The 15381-nt window shown below is 37.8% G+C and overlaps 1 protein-coding gene and 1 non-coding gene across 2 annotated transcripts in view; one reads left to right on the top strand and one right to left on the bottom strand.

Annotated features, from left to right (window-relative positions):
• LOC150096202 (uncharacterized) overlaps window positions 1–15381 on the top strand; it is an 881296-nt gene that overhangs the window by 352606 nt on the left and 513309 nt on the right. The gene's annotated exons all lie outside the window — the stretch shown is intronic.
• LOC150096203 (U6 spliceosomal RNA) lies at window positions 7928–8030 on the bottom strand. Its single transcript, XR_016549993.1, has one exon. It is a non-coding gene; the product is annotated as a U6 spliceosomal RNA (small nuclear RNA).

The following is a 15381-nucleotide window of genomic DNA, read 5'->3' as shown; positions in this document are numbered from 1 at the left end:
TGCAGAAATCGGTTATTCTGCAGATTATCTAGGTATTGTGCAGATTAACTACGGTGATCCGTTAATGTGCGGAAAATTGTTTCATTTCTCAAATTACCTAGGTAATCTGCAAATTACCTAGGTAATCTGCACATTACCTACTAGGCACTCGTTAAAGTGAAAATAAGATCTTTGCTGGAACAACAGCAACGTTTCTGTATGTTTAAATTAAGATAATGTTATTTATTTATTTTTTGATATCTAAAGAATCAAGTTAATACAATCAAACAATCAACAAATTAGTTGATAGAATCAGTCATCAATCAATTAATATAATACAAGGAATCAAACGGTTTAAAATATTATTACAATTAAGAAAAAAAACATATGATAAAATTATGTTTACTTATTAAAAAACCAAACTAAAAGTGGAGGGAGAGGGGGGAAGGAGTAGGGAAAGGAAATGAGAGAAACAAACTTTTGAACTTTAACGATATGGAAGCCGTTAATGTGCACATTACCCAGGTAAAATGCGGAAAACTCTTGATTCCGCACGTTAACGGAGCAAATCAGTTAATCTGCAGATTAGCTAGGTAATGTGCACATTAACGGTTTTCGCACTTTAGCGGTAACATATCCACAGCCTAACCACTACTTTTATGCAGTGGAACAGTTTTACCTTATTTCCACTTCCTTGGAACCCGTATCGTTATGACTCTTATTAAACACGTATGCCAGTGCTACCTGCCAATTCCCTCAACATTTCTTTAAGATGCATGGTTATATGTCATCAAATCCTATTGCCTTATTGACATCAAGTTTATTTATTTCCTCAAATACCTCTTCCTCACTCACAATTAAGCCATCCTCTCCTATGTCCTCTGCACTTAAGTTTCTCACAATTTCACCCTGATGAGGATGAAACGTCCTTATAAATTAATCATTGAATATTATTATTATTATTATTATTATTATTATTATTATTATTACGGGTATCTCCATGGAGTCAGTAGACTCATCGCGGGAGACCCAAACTAGCAAAACAATATCTGTCATATCTCTTCTTGAATTCATTTACAGACGAAGAGCTCACAACTAACTCAGGCAATGAATTCCACTCATTCACCACCCTCCAGGCAAAAAACCTTGTTCTGACACCTTTGTTAACCACACTCTTCTTTAATTTCCAGAGATGACCTCTTGTTCTTCCATCACTATCACACAGCTGAAACATTTCCCCTGCATCAATCCTATAAAAACCTTTTAGTAATTTGAATGTTTCTATCATATCCCCTCTTCTTCGTCTATCAACCAATCTCTGCAATCCACAAGCTCTCAATCTATCAATGTAGGGAGCATTTTTTATATCACTCACCAACTTGGTCACTCTTCTCTGAACCCTCTCCACAGCCTCCTCATCTCCAAGGAATCCAGGTGACCAGACCTGAGCACAGTAATCCAAATGTGGAAGTATCAATGCTTTATAAAGGGGAATAATAACCTCTTTATCTCTGGATGTCAGTGTGTTCCTCAACAACCAAGTAATCCTATGTGCAATCTTGGACACCTTAGCAATGTGTCCTCTGAACTTCATCTCCCTATCTACCAATACCCCTAAGTCCCTACCTCATCAATCTCTTGGAGTACCTTTCCATCGATGTAGTACACAGCTGGTAATCTTTTAATCCGAAAATGCATGACTTTACACTTTTCCACATTGAACTGACATCCATTTTCTTTTGCCCATTTTACCAGCTTATTTAAATCCTCCTGCAAACTTTCAACATCAGCTTGATTTTTTATTGCACTACACAACTTTGCATCATCAGCAAACAACTGAATATCTCCCTTTAAGCCGTTTCCTATATCATTTATATACAAATTAAACAACATTGGCCCAAGCACAGAGCCCTGAGGCACACCACTGGTCACCTGCCTCATTCTGGACTCGGCTCCTCCATACACCACCTTATGGTATCTCTCCCTGAGCCATTCTCCTATCCATATCACCAATTTAATATCCATTCCCATCTGCTCCAATTTGCGTAACAGTGTTCTATGGGGTATCCTGTCAAAAGCCTTAGCAAAATCCAGAAGTACCACTGTGTAGCCAGTTCCCACTAAGGTTATCCTTCCGAAGTCATTCTTCCTCTTACTTGCCACATAGCGGAAGAACTCTGTGGGATTACCCTTGATCTCTTTGGCTAAGGTCTTCTCATAATCTGATTTAGCTTTTCTTACTATGCTGGTAACCTTCCTAGCTTGAGCCTTGTACTGCTCATGGGTGTCCTGATCACCTTTCTCCTTGTAAATTCTCCATAACATTTTCTTTTTTTGCAGTTCAAGCTTGATACTACTGCTCATCCATCTAATGCCTGCCTTGTTTGACCTCCTGACCATGGGGACACAATTTGATATTGCTTTCCTCAGATACCCGCTGATTTTATCCCAAGCACTGCTAACATCTTTCCCTTGCAATATGTTCTGCCATGGGATGGCTGCAAGCTCACTCCGAAGCTTGTTATAATTGCCTAACCTGTAGTTCCGTACATACCCCTTCTTAATAGAAAAATCCACAGATTTTGCAACCTCCCAAGTCAATACCACATGATCGCTTTCACCAACTGGAGGTAACGAGGACACCTTACTTATGCATATAACCTCTGAACCAATAACCAGGTCCAACACTCTCACACCACATGTCCCTTCAGTTACGTGCTGTTTCAAGTAATTATCTCGTAGAAGATGTATGAACTCCATTTCCTTTTTGCTACGTGATATTTCCTCCTTCCAATTGATATCACCATAATTAAAATCCCCCATAATAATCACTAAGCCTTCACTCATTGCACTAAGTTGCTGATGCATGAATTCAATATCTCCCCCCGTACTCCCTGGCCTATAGCAGCATCCAACTGTATATTTGGTTGCATTGGTCACTATTTCGCACCAGACTGCCTCGAATGAACTCTCATTCACATGTCTATCATCATGATATACTACTTTCTTTGGCTGCAACACATCAGCTATCATCAACAGTACTCCTCCTCCTGTTCTATCTTCTCTATCCTCCCTGAAAATACTGTACCCATCACATTCAATTCCAGTGACCACATCTTCTGCTGACAGCCAAGTTTCACTAATGCCTACAACTTTTGGTGAGATTTCACTGACTAATGCCAAAAATTCTTCTCTCTTATTTCGAATGCTTCTAGCATTAGTATACAAAAATTGCAGATTCCCTCTAGATCTTGTACCGGCTTTAGAACTGAAATATAAGTCACTAACTACCGTAGTCCTATGCCGATTTTTATCCCCTCTCTTCTGCAATTTATTCTGCCTATAAGGATCAATAAATACACAATCAGTGCTAAAGTTTCTCTCTCTTACACTCAACCTTTTCAATATTAGTTTCCCTGCCCAATAACTTCAACCTGTTCAGAAAACAATAACTTCTTCAATCGCTTATGTCCTTCCATGTTAAGATGCAGTCCATCTCTAGCATACAACTGCCTTTTTCCTTCAAACACACTCCAAACATCAACAAACTCCAGACCTCTTTTTCTGCACATTCTTGCAATAACATCATTCATTATCATTGCTCGTCTACTTAACTCGTAATTGTCAAAACGAGGCAGCACACACACTATCCTCCCATTGACACTTTTCCTCTTCACAATATCTAATAATGTTCTTAAATCTTTTCCTACCCGATTTATACTACCTCTCAGGTCATTCGTACCCACCATAACTATCATCTTGTCTGCTTCATGCCCTCTCTTTATTGCTAAAGCCACTCTTTCTATTGTCCCATCAGCCAAGCACTCCTCATGCATACCACTCTCCATACCCTTAATCATAGAATCACCATATATTTTACCACTCTTAAGTTCATTCAAGTCCAGACTCATGGACTCATTCTCTACACTATTCAGCATGACTCTCCTCAACAATGTTTTCTGCAGCAGTTACCATTCTACCATTTTCATTTATTAACATCATATTACCATAATCATTCTTCCTTCTACTTGTCCATATCTAAAAAACTGTCCTGGGTTTTTCTTTGCCTGATTTGCTAATTTCTGTTCATATTGCACTTTTGTTGTCCTTACTAACTGAGTCACCCTCCTGGCTCATTCTTTATACTCTTTGTGTAACTGATTATTACCATTATTCATCTTGTACTGCCTCCAAAGTGCCTTCTTCTTCTTACAGATTTCATGCTTTAGCCCTTCATTCATAAATTTTACACCTACCTTATTCAGCTTTCGATCTTTGGAATACATTCACACATTAATTCTGTTGTATTTCTTTGTCAGTTCCCAAGCAGCATTTATTTCCTTACTGCTTAACTCCTCATTCCATGCTATTGCTCCAAGCTGTTTCCTAAGCTTGTCATAATCACCAGCCTTGTACCTCCATATATATCCTTTCCTCACAGAAGTCTTCATATGGCTGGCCACAACTCATGTGATCACTTCATGATCACTTTCACCCACTGGAGGGAAGTGCAAAACCCCCACTTACAATTACATTCTCTGATGAAATGATCAGATCTATGAAGAGACCAAAGAAAAAATATCACCATCTGTAATTAAAGAAGAAATTTTGAATTCAAAATTCAAACCCAGGCTATTAACTGTAAAAATATGCTCTATAGTAGACCATAAATCAAACAGGTCTGAAACCAGCTTGATTTATTGCCTTTCATTAAAGTCTGGATTCTATTTTGTATAATGCATGCTTGAAGTTTTGTAGCTATGATTTAGCAATGTTATGGGTCCATAATTTTTACACCTTCGTTTATCTCCCTTTTTTAAAAATTGGTATTGTGATGCCTGTCTTCCAGTCATCTGGAATTTCACCAGTATATAGTACTGGATTAAAAAGTTTGAACAGGAAAATGATGTTCATTAGGTCATTTCAGTAGGAGGTCTAAGTCACATAGTTATGATGAACCTCCTACTGAAATGTGGAAATACTGTGACCTAATGAACATCAGTTTCCTGTTCAAACTTTTTAATCCAGTACTATATACTGGTGAAATTCCAGATGACTGGAAGACAGGCATCACAATACCAATTTTTAAAAAAGGGAGATAAACGAAGGTGTAAAAATTATAGACCCATAACATTGCTAAATCATAGCTACAAAACTACAAGCATTCATTATACAAAATAGAATCCAGACTTTAATGAAAGGCAATAAATCAAGCTGGTTTCAGACCTGTTTGATTTATGGTCTACTATAAAGCATATTTTTATAGTTAATAGCCTGGGTGAAAAATACTGGACATACAACTTACCTGTATATTTCAATATTATTGACTTCAAACAAGCATGTGATTCCATTGACAGAGACAAAATGATAAACATCTTAAAATCTATGATGTTAGATTCTAAAATACAAACCTTTATTACGAATTATTATAAATATACCAAAGCAATTGTCAAATTTAATAAAGCAAAGACAAATTCAAAGTAGAAAAAGGAGTCATACTGAGCTTTCCACTCTCACCAAATTTATTTACTATCTACCTCACAGAAATATGCAAAACCATAGCCAAAGAACCAGGTCTACAAATAAATGGCATGAATATCAACCACATTAAATATGCAGACGATTTTATTATTCTTGCAGAATTTTGAAGACAGTTGGAAAAGACAATAAAAATTGTAAATGAAGAGTGCAAAACTTTTGGAAAATGAAAATCAATTTAAGCAAATCTAAACAGTAAAAATAGGAAGAGACAAGGAAAAAATTTCAATAAACTTAGAAAATCATATACTTGAACAGATAAAGCAATTTACATATCTCATTGCTCGTAACCTCGACAACATAGAAACAATAAAATACAGACTTAACATAGGATGGTCTAATATGAATAAATTAATGAAATATGGAAAAATAGCATTTCAAAAAGCCTCAAACTAAAACTCTATAAAAACATTATTATGCATACGTATGGAACTGGGACATGGAGATTCATTCAAAAAGTAATACAGAAAATCAGAGCATTCGAAATCAAATACTTAAGAAAAATAAATAAGATTCATTGGTCAGAACACAAAACAAATGAACAAGTCAAACACGAATTAAACCATAGAGAGAAGATATCATACTGTAGATATAATTCTTAAACAACAATTAAGATGGTTTGGACATCTCCAGGGTGGGTGTCCTCTCAGAAATTACCAAATATAGCCTTGAATGAAATCACTGGAGGAAGGTGATCAAAAGGTAAAACAAAAAAACTTGGTTGCAGTGTTTGAAAGAAAGGTCACAATTATTGAGCTTCAGAGAGAGAAAGAGATAACAGAGATAGAGCCAGATGGCAAAGATTTCTTATTCATAGGGAACTCAACCCATCAACTGACCAATTAGAAAGAAGAAGCCTTTGACAAATTGTGTTTTTGGTGAATTGCTGATTAAAAAATAATTTTTTTGAGAAGCTGCATTTCAGTTGATAGCTTTTTTGTTAACTGATGTTTGATGAACTGTTTTTTCAGTAAATTTCCTTTTGTTGAATTGCTGATGAATTGTCATTCAATAAATTGTCTTTAGATTAATTGTTTTTTTGGTGAATTTTTTACATATTCTAGATAGGATTAATTATTGGTAAGTGATATAGGGTCAATATATGAACAGGAGAAAGAGAGTAGGTGAAAGTACTAAGGATTGAGTTACTTTGGCATTGTTGTGGAAATCTGGAGAAAGGAAACCATCTGACATGAAGGAGAGGAAACTGACAATCCAATTGCAAAGGGAGGTGGGGAAAAGGCTTATTGAATGACCAGAATATGGATATGGTCTCAACTGATTCACCAGGTTTGACTCAGACTTTTTATTCATTAAAACTGAATGTTTCTCCTTCAGTTTGTTAATAATTCAAAATTGTTATAAACTATTTGTAAGTTGTAATTTGATATTCTGATAATTCTGGTAGTTTGATACGTAAGTATTTTTGCCTGCCAGACTTGATCAAATGTCTTGGAAATATCTAGAATGACCATAGGGGTTCACCAAACCTTCCCAGAACTTGGATCCATAGATTCGTGATATTGGCATGGAGATCTGCTGTGGGCCGAGAGAGACAGAATCCACATTGCTGGCCACTGATTAACTGATTAGCTTCTAGGTAGTGAAAAGGTGCTTGTTGATGACTTTTTCCATTATTTTCAATAGAACTGAGATGAGTTGGATGGCTGCCTTTTATCTGCTTTTTTTTTAATGAGCTGGATTGGCTTGTTTTTGTGCTGAAGAACAAATGCCCAATGAATATCAAAGATTGAAAAGATGATCCAAGATGATGATGTAAGGTCAGAAGCACATGTTTTAAACACAGTTGGAGAGAGAGAGATGTCATCAGATCCAGAAGAGATCTGTTAGTATCGTAGCTATTCAGGATTCTTCTGATGAGCATTGTGCATTTCTTGGCCAAATAGGGATACTTTGCCTTGATCATTCGGACAAGTCTTTGAGGAGAAGGATGATGCCAGTTGACATTATTATTATTATTATTATTATTATTATTATTATTATTATTATTATTATTATTATTATTATGTGACACCTTTAAGGAGTCCAAAGACTCATTATGGAAGGGCACTCTACTCTGCTACACTCGTCTAACCATCTCCCTGCTACTTAATTCTCCTACTAGACACATAACTACCATCATGCCACTCATCACCGCCACCAACAGTATTTTTTGTCTGTAAATTGCATGTGTTCTGAAGGCTGATTTGCCTGTATGCAGGATGAAAAACCAGAGTTTCCGGGGAGAAAGAAAACCTTCTATCCCCCATATGATTGACTAACTCACCTTCAAATGAAAAAGCCATATAAAGATTTCTTTCCTCGCGATGAGAATTATATTGTGCCCTTTGATTTCCAATCAAAGAGCACAATATAATGCCGTTTTTCCAGTTGTGCTATGGATGTGCTTAAAAATATGGAATGCTTCACAATTTTGCATGTCATCCTTGCGCAGCGCCCATGCTAATCTTCTCTGCATTGTTCCAATTTTAGTACATGTACTGCAAAAACAAAAAAAGTATAGGAATTAACCCCCCTATGAAGTCGACAGGATTTTAACTTGTTGGGGAAGACCCCAATGGCTTTCAAGTCCATCGCCTTAACTACTCAGTCACAACTTTGGTTTATAGCATCTACACTTCTTTTCAATATGAAATTCAATTTTATCCCATTCAAAACTAAATGATGATCACTTCCAATTTCAAATTCTCCATATGCTCTTGTGTTCTGAACCAATGGGAAACCATTGCTATGTTTATAATATAGTTAATGAGGCTTTCCTTATTTCTTACATCTGCTCTCCATGTGAATTTGTGCACATTTTTATATTGGAACAAAGGGGGTGGAGGTGGGTTCGCTAGGTTTGCTGAAGCACGCGGTGGGTGATTTGAAAGGTGGTAGGGAAAAGTGTTTTTTAAACGGTGTATAGTGTGAATTCCAATGTATAACAACAAAACTCCAAAAGCAGAACCACTAAATAACAATTGTGCTGCATTTTTTTCTCAATAATACAAATGTTATTTAGTGGTTCTGCTTTTGGAGTTTTGTTATATATTGTGCTATTTTTGGGTTACCAAGAAGGCGAGGTCACAGTTGGCAGCATTTGCAGTGGAAGAGAAGATAAGTTTTCGCTATCTAGTATAGTTGAATATAACGTTATATTTATATATACAGGGTGTTCGGGATAAATTTGACAGTTTCGTAAGGAAAAAGAAAATCTTCTTTGTATCTATTAAATTTAATGAATTGACAAAAAAACATTACAGGCAGAGTTAATTACAATACTATCAACAAGATTTACTCAAAATAACCACCATTAGCATCGATCACAGCTTCAATTCTGCTTCGGAACCTCGAACAAGCTGATGCTACAGTCTCCCTGGGAAGGGCCGCAAAAACTGTTTTAATTTTATCCATTAACTGGGCTTTTGTATTACTGGAAGTGCGATTGGTGTCTTTTTCAACTGCGCCCCATACAAAATAATCCATGGGGTTAAGGTCTGGGGAGTTTGGAGGCCAAACATTTGGACTGGTGAAGTCGTAGAAATTTTCAGACAACCATTTTTGACTTTTCCCAGAGGTGTGGCAAGGGGCCGAATCCTGCTGCCATACATACGGCCTACCATTGGCTACCCTTGTTATCCAGGGCTTGACTACAGTTAGCAACTCCACGAACAAAGCCCGAATTCCAATGCCAGGGTTCTTCAACACCTGTTCCTGCAGATTTGCGAGGAATTCTGCTGTACGAACGCAATCAGATCGTCTGCTAGGGATCTTTCTTCTTGCTACATCCTCGTAGTCACCATTGCAAGTCTCTAGTTCATGCCTGATTGTTTTTACTGTATTCAGGGAGCATTGGGCAGCAGTCGTAATATCCTTATTTTGATGGCGGGCACGAATCATCATGATACAAGTTATTCTCTTCCATGATTCAGGTGGGTTCCAGCTATCCATCCTTTCTGACATCTTGTATATGAATGAAGAAGGGTCCAAACTTTTAAATGAAGAGAAGTGTGTGTTAATACATGTAACTTACGGAAAAATATAATTAATTATAAATATGTCAAATTTATCCCGAACACCCTGTATATATATATATATATGTTTATATTTAGCATTTATTTATATATATATATATCTGTGATACAGTGTTCATTTATATTTTTAGTGATTAGTTTAGTAGTTACTTGGCAGTAAGGAAAGATGGCGGACGCAGTTGCAATCACAAATGGCGTGTCACCAAACCCTGTGCCATTTAAGAACTCTATCATACACACCATAATAAAGGACTTTGTTGCATGCAGTGTTTGTGGCATGTATGCTTCCCAGGAGTTGGATATGTGACGGTTGAGAGAAGGGTCAGTGCATGTATGCGCAAAATGAAGACAGAGGGAGGAAATCAATGAATTAGATATTTTGATAACCGACCTAGTTGCTTCGGGAGCGGGAAATGAATGTCGGGAGATGACTAGTGTGATAGGAGAGAATGACGAGAGAAGTATAAATGAGAAAATAAGACTCAGGAGTGTGGAAGGCTTGAATGACTGTGAAGTTACGGAGATGGTTTTGATTAGGTAAATGAATGGCGAGTAAGACTGACTAACTTGCAGAGAGGGACAGATGAGCTGAAAGAGGAGATGGAATGTCTTGTGAACGAGATGAGAAGTATGAAAGATGAGATTAGAAGAATGGAAGAGATGTATGCAAGGCGAATCAGAGTAGGAGTGAGAGAAAGTTTTGGAAATGATAGAAGAGGAGAGAATAGAAGCAGTAGGAGAGAGGGAATGATAGAAGAGGAGAATATAGAAACAGCAGAAGAGGGGGGGGGAATGAGAGAGGGGTATGGGAATGATAGAAGAGGAGAGAATGGGAACAGTAGAAGAGAGGGAATGAGAGAGAGTTATGTGAACAATAGAAGAGGAGAGAATACGATAAGTGGAAGAGAGGGAATGAGAGAGAGGTATGGGAATGATAGAAGAGGACAGAATGGGAACAGTAGAAGAGGAGAGAACGGGAACAATAGAAGAGAGAGAGCTATGTGAACGATAGAAGAGGAGAGAATGGGAACAGTAGAAAAGAGGGAATGAGAGAGAGTTATGGGAATGATAGAAGAGGAGAGAATAGGATAAGTGGAAGAGAGGGAATGAGAGAGATTTATGGGAATGATAGAAGAAGAGAGAATGGAAACAGTATGAGAGAGGGAATGGTAAGAGGTGTAATGTATGGTGATCAGTGATCCGTGATGTGCAAGATAGGATGCGTGAGGAGTGTTTGGCTGGAGGAACGACAGAAAGTGTGGCTATGGCTATTAAGAGGGTTGAAAGGGTGAATGAGATGATTGTGATGGTAGGAACAAATGACTTGAGAGGTAATGTAAATTGGGCAACGAGAGACATGAGATTCTTGCTTGAGATAGTATGAAAGAAGACGCAGAGAGGAAAGATAGTGTGCATGTTGCCTAGGTATGATAATGACGAGCTGAGCAGAAGAGCAGTAATATTGAATAACATAATAGCTAGAATGTGTCAGAAGAGAGGATTGGAATATGTTGATGCTTGGAAGGTGTTTTAGGACAGAGAGGAATTGTATGTGAGAGACCGTTTGCATTTGAATGTGGAAGGTTGTAGGCATCTGGAGAGATTGCTGTTGTGAACAAGTCACTTTGTCATGCAGGGAAATTAGAATGCTCAAGGTGAATGGCAGCAGGGATGGTGTCTTGTGGGAAAGGGTACTTGGGAGAAGGGGACAACATCAGGTAACGCTGAGCCCAGTGGAATCTACAGGAGATAATGCTGGGTATAGAAATGGTTGCATTTTTATGCTTTATACTAATGCCAGAGTATCCAGACTAAAGGAGAGGAATTGGTGGCGCTGATAGCATCAGCCTGGCCAAAGATTATTGGGATCACTGAGATGTGGTTGACAGAAGAGGATATAATAACAGGATTAGAAGTAGCAGGGTACAGTATTTTTTGGCACGATAGGAAGGGAAAGTGAGGTGGTGGAGTACTGCTTATGATAAATGACGACTTATATCCTCTCAGAGTGGAGGCTTTGGAAGGCAGTGGCACTAATGATTTTGAAAGCATATGGTGTGAGATAGAGATGGCAAGACTGGATATTTAGTGGGGTGTTGCTACAAACTAAGGAGCACAGAGGGCGAGGACCAGCAGATGTTCAGACAGTTGAATTTGGCAAGTGCAAGAAGAATGATTGTTATGGGAGATTTTAACTACAGCAGTATAAATTAGGAAGAGGAAGATGCATGTAGCAATAAGGGAATGGAATTTCTAGAATTCTTGGGGGACAAATGTCTTAGGCAACATGTAATAGAGGGGACAAGAGGTTTCAAGAGTTTTGGATTTGGTCATAGCATCAGAAGAGTTGATAATAACTGAGATGACATCTCTCCCACCATGCCAGTTAGAGAGAGAGTGATCATGTGGTTTTGACTTGGGAGATGAATAAACATGCAGGAGTATGAGACAGATGGGAACTTATGTGAAATTATAAGGTAGGTGATTATAATACTCTTAGACATCAACTTGGGGAGGTTTCATGGAGGGAGGAATTGGAAGGCCAGGATAAAATTAGTGCTTGGGAAATTGGGAAGGAATATTTGTTCAGTAATACTAAACTGTATTCCACAATTGAAGATGAGGACACAAGTTGGTGTAAAGTGAATGACAAGCAATATTAAACAGGAACTGCATGTGTGCAGGAGAGTGATTAGTATGGTAAGGAAAGGTGAAACTGGAATATGAGAAGAGATTGGCCCTAAGATCCAATGAAAATCCTAGGGAATTTTTTAGGCCAGTAGGAGAAGAAATGATTGTGGAAGAATGACATTGTGGGATAAAAATGGGAATAGAGTGACTGATGCAGAGGACATAGTGGAATTGTTCATTGAATGCTTTATCGGTATATTTCATCCTGGAGGAGTAAATTTTAATACTACAGGGATAGGGAAGGTTCAAAGTTTAAAGATGCAGGAGGAGAGCGTGTTCCGAATACTGAGTACTCTGGATGTCAGTAAAGCTATGGGACTGGATGGTATTTCACCACAAGTTTTGAGAGAATATGCTAAGGAACTGACAGCTCCTTTGACCTAGCTTTTTAATGAAAGTCTGGCTACGGGAAAGATGCCCAGGGAATGGAGGGAAGGTAAGATGGTGCAATTGCATAAGGGCAGTTAGCAGATTGGAAGTGTCTAATTATAGGCCAATTTGTGTGTCATCAGTAGTTGTTAAGATCTTGGAGAAATTAGTTAGGGACCGTATACAACATTGGACAGATGAGGGTAATGTTATCTGTGAGAGTCAACATGGATTTGTGAGGGGGCGCTCTTGTTTTAGTAATATGCTAGCCTTTTATAATTAAGTTACAATAGCAGTAGATGAGGGAGGGACTGCCATTTTTTTCTATTTAGCAAAGGCATTTGACAGGGTGCCACATGATAAACTGATATTTAAGTTGCAGCACATGGGTTTGGATGTTAGGTTGATCAACTGGATTCGGGATTGGCTGTCCGATAGGAATCAGAGAGTTCTGTATGGTCGTGCAGTTTCAAGGAGGCAGAGGGTTACAAGTGGGGTCCTACAGGGCTCATTACTGGGACCTATATTGTTTAACCTTTATATTAATGACATTGTCAGTGGATTGTAGGGGGATATTCAGTTCTTTGCAGATGATGTGAAGCTGGGAAAGGTTATTAGTAATTGTGCAGATGTGGTAGTCCTGCAAGAGTTGAATATAGACTGATAGGAAAATGAATGGGGGATATCGGTTTAATGCAGCAAAATGTAAGGTCTTGAGGTTTGGGACACATCAATGGGATGCTGCATACTCTATTGGAGGAACTATACTGGAGGAAGCAGGGTAGACAAGAGATCTGGGGTTGGTGAGTGATAGAAACCTGAAATTCAAGGAACATATTGCAAAGGTGGTTAAGTTAAACCCAGAGGATTGCTGCAATAATGAGAAGGACGCTGACCTGCAGAGATAAAAGAGTTATCATTCCATTATATAAGACCCTGATGAGACCACACTTAGACTATTGTTCTCAGATTTGGTCCCCAGGATTTGAAGGAAATAAATTAACTGTGGAAAGGATACAAAGGCAGATAACAAAGACAGTTTCAGGACTGCACAATGTTAGTTATGAGGATCGACTGAGGGAATGTGGACTGCCGAGTTTGGTGGATAGAAGAAGTGATGTAATTGAGACTTTTAAACTGTTTAGGGGTGGTTACAGGGTTGACACTGGGGAGTTCTTTCGTTTGGTTGAACATCAGGAAGGAGTGATGACAAGGGGGCCATCCCTGGAAGTTACGAAAGGAAACTGTGAGGAAGAGGGTGAGGAATGGTTTCTTTGCATGGAGGGTGGTTGAACTATGGAATGCATTGCCTGATAGAGTGGTGATGGCAAAAACGGTCAATGAGTTTAGGGAGTGGTATGATAGACTTTGTGTCTCCTAGGAGGGACCTCACACGATGAGTCTTGATAGACTTGTGTTTCCTAGGAATGACCTCTCTCGGTAAGTCTTTTGACTCCTTGGAGGCCTGAATAATAATAATAATAATAATAATAATAATTTCTGAAGAGAAATCCAGAAGTTCTTCTTCTTCTTCTTCATGTAGCTTCCTCAGTGAGAGGGTGCAGCACCATGTCCTTCCAGTTCTCTCTGTTGGTGACTTTGCTTTTGTTTCTGCATAGCCCTGTGATCCTGTCCATGATCTTACATCTTCAAGCCATGTCCTTCGTTTTTTGCCTCTTGATCCTGTTCCCATAATTTTCCTTCTAAAACTGTTAGTATCCTCTGTCCTTCTGAATCTCTCAGTACGTGTCCTGCGATCTCATCTTTTTCTGGATCATTTCCTGTAATAAAGATCTCTGTGTTCTCATTCTCTTTAGGACATCTGTATTTGTCACATGTTCTGTCCATGTAATTTTCAGAGCTCTCCTGTAGCACCACATTTCAAAGGCCATTATCTGTTGCCTTACTCTCTCTTCTTGAATATCTAGTTCTCACTTCCATATGAGAAAATTGGCCACACTATTGCTCTTAATCATTCTTTTCTTTGTCCCGATACTCACAGAACTTCTGAGCAGATCTTTATTTTTCCCAGAATGCATCTTTAGCTATAGCTGTTCTTATTTTTATTTCTTTTTCTTGCTTTCCATTTGCAGTAAAGTAGGTACCTAAATATTTGTATTCTGTTGTATGTTCAATTTTCATATTGTTTATGAATATTTCTGACTCGGATCTGCTTTCTTTTGAGATTTTCATAAATTTGGTCTTTTTTGCATTTATATCTAATCCAAATTCTTTACCTTCTTCAATTAGTAACTGTAGTAATTTGATTAATTTGTTTCTGTTTTCTGCTATTAGAATGGTATCATCAGCATATCTAAGATTGTTGTATTTTATACCATTGATACTGTTAAATTGTGAATGAATACAGTTCACTAAGGAATGTTTCATTCATAATTTAACAAATTAAAACCCTTGAAAATGGATATGCTTGTATTTTAGTAAAAGGTATATAGCCTGACAAATATTGTTTACCATTAGCGTAAAACTTGTTAATATTCCCTTGTAAAATACCTACTACAACATCATAACAAATGACAGCAGCCAACAGGATTTAATTCACACAATTAATTTATCAAAATTGTGAATTAAAGTGAGTTAGGCTTGGTTTAGAATCAGGCAGTTATCAAATAAATAAATAAATTATTTTGTGAAAAAGTATAAAATGTTTTTGATTAATTCACAAGTATGAGTCAACCTACCAGTACAGGCATGGATGACATCGAGTTCTTTAGAACCATTAATCCCCAACAAGTATTTCCACAATTTT

This window comes from Typopeltis vanoorti, chromosome 19 (assembly GCF_054136105.1).
Source record: "Typopeltis vanoorti isolate ZY-2024b chromosome 19, IOZ_Tvanoo_1.0, whole genome shotgun sequence".
Classification (NCBI taxonomy): Eukaryota; Metazoa; Arthropoda; class Arachnida; order Uropygi; family Thelyphonidae; genus Typopeltis; species Typopeltis vanoorti.
This window is presented reverse-complemented; position numbering and strand designations above follow the sequence as displayed.